The sequence below is a fragment of the Podarcis muralis genome, chromosome 3, assembly GCF_964188315.1.
Source record: "Podarcis muralis chromosome 3, rPodMur119.hap1.1, whole genome shotgun sequence".
In the NCBI taxonomy this organism is placed as follows: Eukaryota; Metazoa; Chordata; class Lepidosauria; order Squamata; family Lacertidae; genus Podarcis; species Podarcis muralis.
This window is the reverse complement of record NC_135657.1, coordinates 119,770,927-119,780,955: the sequence shown is the minus strand read 5'-3', so window position 1 is coordinate 119,780,955 and position 10,029 is coordinate 119,770,927. Positions and strand designations below refer to the sequence as shown.

The 10,029-nt window shown below is 43.8% G+C and overlaps 1 protein-coding gene across 8 annotated transcripts in view; it reads left to right on the top strand.

Moving 5' to 3' along the window:
- The first annotated feature begins 3,442 nt into the window (after positions 1-3,442).
- VPS54 (VPS54 subunit of GARP complex) overlaps positions 3,443-10,029 on the top strand; it is a 44,745-nt gene continuing 38,158 nt past the window's right edge. Inside the window, exons 1-2 of one of the 8 annotated variants that reach the window (XM_077926591.1) lie at positions 4,461-4,661; positions 7,647-7,756. The gene's annotated coding sequence lies outside the window, so the exon portion shown is untranslated. Of the gene's footprint in view, positions 3,468-4,059; positions 4,318-4,450; positions 4,662-7,646; positions 7,757-10,029 lie in introns of those variants that run through there. The other 7 variants (XM_077926593.1, XM_077926589.1, XM_077926597.1 and 4 more) reach the window with 7 other exon arrangements.

The following is a 10,029-nucleotide window of genomic DNA, read 5'->3' as shown; positions in this document are numbered from 1 at the left end:
AATATCATGCTCCTGCTTTCCTTTCTTGATGAATGCATGAAATGGGAGGGAGGTTTTGTTGGATAACATCCTTTCCCAAGTGTATTTTGACTCCAAGACTGGAAAGTGCTAGCACTTTCATTCTTACAAAAATCAGTAAAATACAGCCTGCATATTTTATCTTTCTGTAAGTATAAAAGCTAAAGATTTAAGTTCTAAAAAATTAAACTTGAAAATTAAAGCAAGGTCTACGGACAGTAAACTACTATTCCTAGAACTTTTTGAATAACATGTAGAAAGAACTGAATACAGGACCTTGGATTCAAATTATAAAGAGAACGACAGCATCGCTTGGGGAAATGATTGACAATAAAAACTACTTTAAAAGGCCACTGTTACACTAGGGCCATTAATCCTGACTTCTGTAGTCATCTATTTACTTGGAAATAAGCTTATTTTATTATATTTCACTGCAGCTTACTTCCTCACATATGTGCACATAGGGCAGTAGCCTTTATTAACTGATAATTCAGTGCATGTTATTTATGTCACTGACATATCTTTGAAATAAGGAATTTTGATTCAGCGTTCACCTGGGTGAGAGATATGTAGATACCAAGAGCCCAGTTTTGCAAGGTAATAATCTGACCACTATTTCACACTTGAGTCACGTTCTTACTGATTGGCCTTTGATGGATTTATTTGCTGCCATCTGTTTCATCAAGAAAATTGTTTGTGGCATGCCAGATGGTAAGTGAGAACAGAACAGCAATGTAGGCAGCCTAAGCACATTCAGAAGCAATTCATAACATTAGCCACTATTTCACAATTAGCGGGAGGTGGAGCCAAGTTTACAAGACCGCTCAGCATATACAATGGCCTGGACCTGAATTTAGAAGAGTGTTTATTTGCATATCTAAATATACTCTTTAATATACAGCCATTTATTTATTTATTTATTGTTAACAAACCAACACTCTATAGCTTTTCCTTAAATAGCCCTTAATAAGGGAACATTCTCAAAATAATTTAGTATCTTAGGCTGTATTCCTAATCTCACTCAGGATCACCTTGTGTAAGATCCTTGAATTTAATGGGACTTTTAAGCACAGTGGTACCTTGGTTTACAACCATAATCCGTTCTGGAGGTCCAGTTGTAAACCAAAACAGATTTTAACCAAGGCATGCTTTCACCAATGGGGCCTCCCCCCCCAAAAAAAAGGGATTATAATCCAAAAAAAGGGGGTTGTAATACAAAAAAAGGGGACACACACTTCCGTGTTTGATGTGATTGTAATCCAAAACGGTTGCAAACCAAGGTACCACTGTAGACATCATTATGACAGTGCTGTTACTGAACTGATTTTATTAATGGTTACGTATTGGTAAAATGGTATAATTTCTCCACCTTCCAAAGCCTTTTAAAAATACTGCTCTACTAGTGAGGGTTGGGAGCAACTCCAGACCAACCAAATGATTAATGGTGTGGAAGATGCCAGATCACAGTTTAGTATTATTTCAGCTGATAATTGTTCCGTTGCCAATGCACACAATCTTTGAGAAAATTCACAAAGATGGTGTGATTTGAACAGAGTGATCTGTGACAATGAGTGACTATAGTCCTGTATGACCCCCACCCCTTCCATTGTTACTGAGCTGGTTTTAGTTCACTTCATAAAGGCCAAAACACAGCCTTTCATTTTCAAGAGCTGACAGACCATGTCCCCAATTCATGGAGAAACTGGCAATTTTAGTAAAATATAATGTGCAACTGCGTTTTATTTAAATAGCTTCTTCAGGAGGTTGATAATAGCAAAACAGGGTCACACTCTTCCTTTCCATCTCCCAATACCAGCCATCAGCCTAAACAACCAAAGTCTTTCCAGCAGAGCCAGAACAGGCTCTTCAACCAGATTGAATGGCTATAGTCTATGACCTGCTTATACCTAAGGTCACTTGTACAGTGTGCTACCCTATACAGTGGTACCTTGGGTTAAGAACTTACCGTAATTCGTTCTGGAGGTCCATTCTTAACCTGAAACTGTTCTTAATCTGAGGTACCACTTTAGCTTATGGGGCCTCCCGCTGCCGCCGCATGATTTCTGTTCTCATCCTGAAGCAAAGTTCTTAACCAGAGGTACTATTTCTGGGTTAGCAGAGTCTGTAACCTGAAGCGGATGTAACCCGAGGTACCACTGTAATGAGTTTTACCAACCCTCTTCCAGGTTAAAAAGGGCTGCCTGCTCTACATTGGTGGTCCACAATTTGGGGGACCTTCAAGCAAGGATCTCTCAACAATAGTTCCCTTAATCTGGAAGAAACTCTAATCTACCCCTCCTGCTCTTTCAATGTTCTCTATAAAAACTAAGGATGATGTAGCAGGATGAGTCTTTGCCCATTCTGGGTCCTGGCCATTCCCGGGAGCCAGTAGGGCAACATAGAAGAGGGTTGTTGGACAAATTCTGCCCCAAGGGATCTTTACCCAGAGGGTGTCAATTTACTCTGTGTAAAAAAGGAGTCTACACCACGATCCGGCATAAACAGATTTATTGTTGTGATAGCACTGCATGGGCAACCCCTCGGCTCATGCTAGAAAGCTTACATGCTATTCAGCTTACATCACACATATGTTATAACCTAAAACCATTCAAACATCCCTCCTACAATTCCTATTGGTTAAGAAATTTCAGTTTACAGGCTTCCTGATCCGCCTACATCATATGTCCCTCTAATATGTACCCCCACCAATAACATACATCCCATGTCCATTCAAATTAGCCGTTTCTCCAACAGGGGTGTGTTCTATAATATTCATGAAGCGTTTGAGCATGTGTAATAGTTCTTAAACTATCACCTGCTATTTCTCCTTGTTATCTCGAGTCACCTCTAAACCATAAATCTACAGTATCCCTCTTTCAAGGCTACCAATCTACTTTTAACACATTCTTTACTTAATTGTAACACTAGCAAGGAAAGGAGCCTCTGAGGGAGTATTCTAGCTTGTCGAGTCCAACATCTACTTTTTCTCATTTGCAGTTTCTCCAGCAACTCAAGTTGTAAGACATAAACAACTCAGGTTGTAAAGATATAAAAAACTCAGGTTGTAGATAAGTTCTCTGAAGGGGCTCCTCCTTTGGGCTGTTTGAGAACCTTTGTCCGCAGAACCTTGGTGCCTTAAGGCAGGCATGGTCATTTTTACTCTTTCTTCCTTATTTCTTCCACAAGGGTCTTCTCTGTAGTAGTGTTGCATCTGTGGAACTTTATTCCCTGAGAGACAGGCCTGGCACCTACTTCCTTCTATTTTTAGTGCTTGGTGCGGCAAGAACCAGGCTTTTAATCATTTAAGATGAACCTCCTGGATCAAGCATTCTGTTCTAATTGTGGCCAACCAGATACCTGCGGACCCAAATACAAGAATCCTCTCCCTTCCTGTATTTTCCAGTGACTTTTCAGGAGCCCTATTGCCTCCCACTGTAGAGGCAGAGCAGGTAAAGGAGCCCTGGATGGTTAAGTCCAGTCCAAGGTGACTCTGGGGTGCGGCGCTCATCGCGCTTCAGGCCGAGAGCCGGTGTTGGTTCACAGACAACTTTTGGGGTCCTTTTATTGTAAACTACCCTGATAATTTCTGTTTATTACATACGTAAATAAGACAATAAAGTGATATTGCATCTTGAAACATGGAGTAGTTTTTTGAAGGTATGCAAACTGGAATAAAACCATGTAATATTTATGACAAGAGAGGTGACTTATAATTTACCATTTTATTTCAAAATACTTTAAAAATTCATTAATGTAAATGCACGAAAGCTTTGGCTTTCTCTAAGACAGAAAATGGGGAAGGGAGATGCTACACTTTATGAACATGTTTGCAGGTGTGACAGGGAGGCAGAGAATGGAGCTGGGAGTGGAGACGTCCCATCCCGAGCAAGTCCCCTTGATTTGCTCCTTATCCCAGTTGAGGTGTTATTCTCATTTGGACGTTTCAGCCTCTCGCAAGCTGCGATTCGGGCGTCTTCAGGATGCCGCCCAGTGGGGCGGGCGGGGGGGCTCTCTCTCCGCCTCGTCTTGCCGGCCTTTCCCGGTGCTGCAGAAACATGGCTCGACCCGAAGTGGTATTCGGGAGAGGAACTTGGAGACTGCGCTTTTGCGGCGCTCCTGCAGCTGCGGGCTTGTTTTGCTGAGGTGCTTCCCCCCCCCCCCTTCGCCGTTTTCTATTTTTGCTTCCGATTTTAGTGTTTTGCTATGAGCAGCCTGGGCGCACTTTTATATGCCAAGGGCGAGACGCGTAAACATTTGGAAGGAAACCGGCGCTGACCCCGAAGGCAGCTGATTTCTGAGGTAAAATGTTTGTCATGGTTTCATCTGCGGCGGCTGCATTTTGCTGGCGGGGAGGGAAGTGGGTGGCGATGCGCTGGCCGCGAAATCTCTCTCCGGGGCCTTTTGCCCGGCGCTCCGCGGGCTGCAGCTGGGCCGAGGAGGGGCGGAAGAGGCGGCGGCTCCCCGGGCGCCTCTGGCCCCGGCAGCTGCTGCGGCTCCTCCTCCTGGCCGGGGCTGCGGGAGAGGCGGCGCTTGCCGGGGCCGCTCTGCTCGCTGCCGCATCGCCCGCCCTGGGCCCAGCCGGCAGCCCGGAGGCGAGCCGCTCCATGGTGGCGACGTGTCGCTGGGGAGGCGCTAGGCCGCAGGTACGGAGGGGCCGGGAGGCGGGCGGCGGGCGGAGGAGGCCACCTCCTCGGCCCCGCCATGAATTCCAGGCCCCGAATGGGGCGGGATCCCGGAACTGCGCTCCTGCCCCCTCGAAAGCAGCAGCAGCAGCCGGATCCGACCCCTCAGGAAAGGCGTAGGAGAGAGAGAGAGGAAGCGGGTGCTCGGATCCCACCGGCGGCCCAAGGGAGCAGGCCACCCTCTGGCCGTCAGGAGCCCCGCACATTTCCTCCGTAGCGCGCTTTGCAGGAGATACTCTCCCCTTCCTTCCTTCCTTCCTTCCTTCCGTCAGGCTGCCTTCGCGGCAGGAGTGCCAGCTCGGCCCCGCGATTGTGGCTGCTCGGGCACCCAGGGAGCCAGTGCCTGTGCCATACCCTCCAACAGTTCTCTGATGAAAATAGGGACGCCCCATTCCATAATGATCATTTTACTATTTATACCCCACACACCTGACTGGGCTGCCCCCAGCCACTCTGGGCAGCTTCCAACATATATAAAAACATCATTAAAAAATTAAACATTAAAAAATCTTCCCTATACAGAATTGCCTTCAGACGGCTTGGAGGTCAGTAGCTCCATAGCCTCCAACATTTCTCCAATGAAAATAGGGACGTCCTAAGGAAAAGTGGGACTTTCCAGGATCAAACCAGAAACTGGGATGGCTTCTCTAAATCAGGGACACTCCTGGAAAATAGGGACACTTGGAGGGTCTGCCATGCTTTGCCATAACCCCTTTCCTCTCCATTTTCCCCACCCTCCCCAAATTGGCATGAGCTGTAACCCCATAGTTCCCTTTCCAGAGGATATCACCCACTGCTTTAATTCTTACACAAATACCTTCCACCCATTTTAAGCCATAGGGTGCTGTTTGCAGGCAATCCTTTCCGCCCACAATTTATCTCCCTTGCCCTTTCTTTCCACGGAAGGTTGTATCCTGCAAACCCCACAGAGGGCAAGTAGGTTCCACAAACTGCTGGTTCTTCTCTAGACTGACCAGCATCATCAGTCCATTTTATCAGATGCACAAAGTGTTATCATGAATAATTTTATAGACAGACAGACAGACAGATAGACAGATATATGGAAGGTGGCAGGGTGGAGTGGAGTTATAAACATTGAGGTCGGAAGGAATGAAATTGAGAACAAACAGACACACTGATATGTTAACAGCAGCCATTCATACGAAAAAGTTGTTAATAACATAGACTTCTTTAGTCTGGTTTTAAAAAACCCACTTTTGTCCCAATTCAGTGTATAAGTTACTGACCCTCTTGAGGACTTGTAATCTATTAAAATAATATTAAAAGGCTAGCTTTCCACCAGTAAGATTAATAGGCAAGGAATGGCCAGTGAAGTCCTACCCAACCTTAGGCACCAATTTACCCTATCAAAGCTTTTTTTTAAAAAAAAAAACCAAGTGGTTTCAAATTTGTGACATGAATCCATTTAGAGAGTGGCATCTTGTATTTTGAACAGGAAAATATCTGATAAAAAGACAAGACATGGAGAGATCCTTCCAAAGCTGCTGCATACTCTACCTCAGGGGCCCGCAAACTTTTTCAGCAGGAGGCCAGTCCACTGTCCCTCAGACCTTGTGGGGGGTCGGACTATATTTTCAAAAGAAATACAGTGGTACCTCGGGTTACATACGTTTCAGGTTACAGACTCTGCTAACCCAGAAATATTACCTCGGGTTAAGAACTTTGCTTCAGGATGAGAACAGAAATCATGCTCTGGCTGCGTTGCAGCAGCAGGAGGCCCCATTAGCTAAAGTGGTGCTTCAGGTTAAGAATGGTTTCAGGTTAAGAACGGACCTCCGGAACGAATTAAGTACTTAACCCGAGGTACCACTGTATATGAACGAATTCCTATGCCCCACAGATAACCCAGAAATGCATTTAAATAAAAGGACACATTCTACTCATGTAAAAACATGCGGATTCCTGGACCGTTTACGGGCCGGATTTAGAAGGCGATTGGGCCGGATCTGACCCCCCGGGACTTAGTTTGCCTACCCATGTCCTAGGTTATATCCAATATAAAGTACTATTCATGTATTATGATTCTTTTGATCTTAAGGTATATTTCAGCTGCAGAATGAGAAATGAGACAAAACTGCTGATGGCAAAATCAATGCGAATACTATTTGGAAGTAAAAGTGATTCACTGCTAGGCTTGTTTAATATTAAATTCTTTTGGTCCATTGCTTCTAAACTCTGAAAAAGTCAAATAGGAAAAGAAACATATAAGAAGATCCAGCTGGGACAGACTAGTGGAAGGGTTTTGTTTATTACTACGTTACCCAGCCAGATTGGCAAGGCATTACTACTATGTACTACTACTACTTTTTGTGTTTTTTTATATTGAAAACTGCCCTGTGATCCTCGGATGAAAGGCGTATATGTGATTTATTTTGAAGGGTTATATATACACTTTGCCTTCACAGCTGCCTCCATCTGTCCTTCCATGCTAATATGTGCCTAGCATATTGAATGCACCTGATAGCTGGTACTTGGAAAGTGCCACCACTGAGCTTTTCCTTTGACAGTCTGGATTGAGATGGCTTCCTACAATGTTTTTGTTATGTTTTCCCAGCATTACCGTATATGCTTCCATTCTGGCATATATAATTAGAATAAGAATAAGAACGTGTCATGTATTCATGGGTTACCACATAACTTCAAATGATACCCGAGGAAGCATCATGTCTTAATGTCAGACATATGTGTGTATAGTGCATTTCATGCATATACATACACCAGAGTAACCATCCTATCCTCAAACTAAAAAGTTCTGAGTTGGGCCACATTCATGTTTATAAATGAGTTCCCTTACTCTGTACCAAAAAAGTCACCTGGTGTCTTCTGTCCGTTCACCTCTTTTTATCAACATTTGAAATCAGTGGGTTTACCACACATTTGAATGTTTATTCTGTTTTTCTTAAATGTGTTTAATCTTTTGTTTAGGACTTGAAAATAGCCGTGTGTGTTACAATCTCAAAGGTTTTTTTAAACTGATGGAACTGGAAGAGATAGGAGGTCTCCTTACTGGGCTTTCTTGGACTTTCCTCATTAAGGCATGCAAACTTAATATTGTTATACTAAATCATTTGTAGAATAGTTGCAGAGTGCAATGTGTTGGAAAACGCCCAGGGGTGCCTGCTACCCCCCAGAACTCCAAGCAACGCTGGAAGAGGCATCTCCCTGCTCATCCAGTGTGCTTAGCGACATAAACCAGCTTGATTGATGCACACTAATCATCTAGCATAACACAGCAAGAAGCGTGAAACATCGTGGTCTAATCTACTATTTATAATGAAGTAAAAGCAGAAGTACATTACAAAGTACATACAGTGGAAGAGAGATAAGGCTGTTTTCCATTCCCACAGTCTGCTCAGACAGGCATGTGAATTATACCAATCACATTGGAGGAGTGAAATTGCTAACATCTTGTTGATACTAGTAGAGACTACTAACACTGATATATCCTATATGAACAGAAGGTTAGTTAGCAATACAGTGGGATTTTACTTTGCTCTTGACATCAAGGCACCCCCCCCCCCCACCCATACACCCATATATATATATGCACCAAGATGAGCACCTCTTGTGTTGGACAATCAAAGTTATATAAGTGGTTACATATAAATTTAACCTTGGATTGAGTTTACATTATTTTCTGTGATCCATTATTTTCACTGGAGTGAAATGGGGGTTACTAGAACCCTGTAAGTCTATTCCATGGTTAGGCAAACTAAGGCCTGGGGGCCGGATGTGGCCCAATCACCTTCTCAATCCGGCCCGTAGACGGTCCAGGAATCAGAGTGTTTTTACATGAGTAGAATGTGTGCTTTTATTTAAAATGCCTCTCTGGGTTATTTGTGAGGCATAGGAATTCATTCATTTCCCTCCCCCAAAAATATAGCCCGGCCCCCCACAAGGTCTGAGGGACAGTGTACCGGCGCCCTGCTGAAAAAGTTTGCTGACCCCTGCTCTATTCTATCTGCCAAACCCAGATAACCCCTCCCAGAAAATTAAATTAAATTAAAAATCTGAATGAAATAAATAATCCATTTTGAAAATTAACTAGAGTCCAAGCCTATATGGTTAAAGTTTTAACAGGGGTAGCTAACCACCAGTTCAGGGGCCTGATCTAGTCTCTCAAGCATTTTTTATTTATTTATTTATTTATTTATTTTGTTTCCCAACACCCTGCCAGTTTTGGAGAGGGCAATGTGTATATATTTCTCCAATATTTGGGGTTCTATCCAGCATGAGGACACATTTGTCTTGTTTCCTAGTCACCCTCTTTGGTTACAGTCCTCTTGGTACTCACCTCCTGAGTTTGCTATTACAGTACAGTGCTACCTCGGGTTACATACGCTTCAGGTTACAGACTCCACTAACCCAGAAATATTACCTCAGGTTAAGAACTTTGCTTCAGGATGAGAACAGAAATCGTGCTCCGGCGGTGCGGCGGCAGCGGGAGGCCCCATTAGCTAAAGTGGTGCTTCAGGTTAAGAACAGTTTCAGGTTAAGTACAGACCTCCGGAACGAATTAAGTACTTAACCTGAGGTACCACTGTATCTGGGTCAGAAATGTAGCAGAGACTCGAGTACTTTCTTTCATTTGTGGTGGCTCTCACCTGCACAAAATATGATTTATTGAGAAAGCAATCAAAACCTTCAGTGTGCCATGCTGGATGGCATTTTGATGGGACAGGATTGTTCCTCTCCCAAACTTTTCTCAGTTTCTGCACTTACTTCCAAGTAAGCGTGCATATGATTGTGCTAGTAATACTTTTATTGACCTGTTATGAGCTGTAATCCTAAATAATACATGTAGCTAGGTTCTTAACTGCTAAATACTGAGGGTCAGAAAAGGTTCCTAGCTTATTTGGAAGTGAATAAGGGACATGTTTTTGCAAAACTAATATAGTATGCCGAGTTTCAGCCTACTATTTCCCCATTTGGGTGTGGGGCTACCTGTACCTTAACTCTGGGAGTTAGGTTTCCTCTCAGCACAATCCCAGTGAGCTCGAGCCTGCGGCCAGCTAAGCGTATGTAGGATTCCAGCTTTAATCATTCCATTTTGCCAAGTTGGAAAAGTTGAATGTTGCAGACCAATGAAGGGCTTATTTATCCAGAGGTTACTATTTCACATTTGCTATCCCCCATCTCAGTGAAATACAGTGGTGCCTCGCAAGACGAAAAGAATCCGTTCCGCGATTCTCTTCGTCTAGCGGTTTTTCCGTCTTGCGAAGCAACCCCATTAGCGGCTAAGCGGATTAGCGCTATTAACGATTTAGCGTTATTAGCGGCTTAGCGGGCTTAGTGGCTAAGCTGTTAA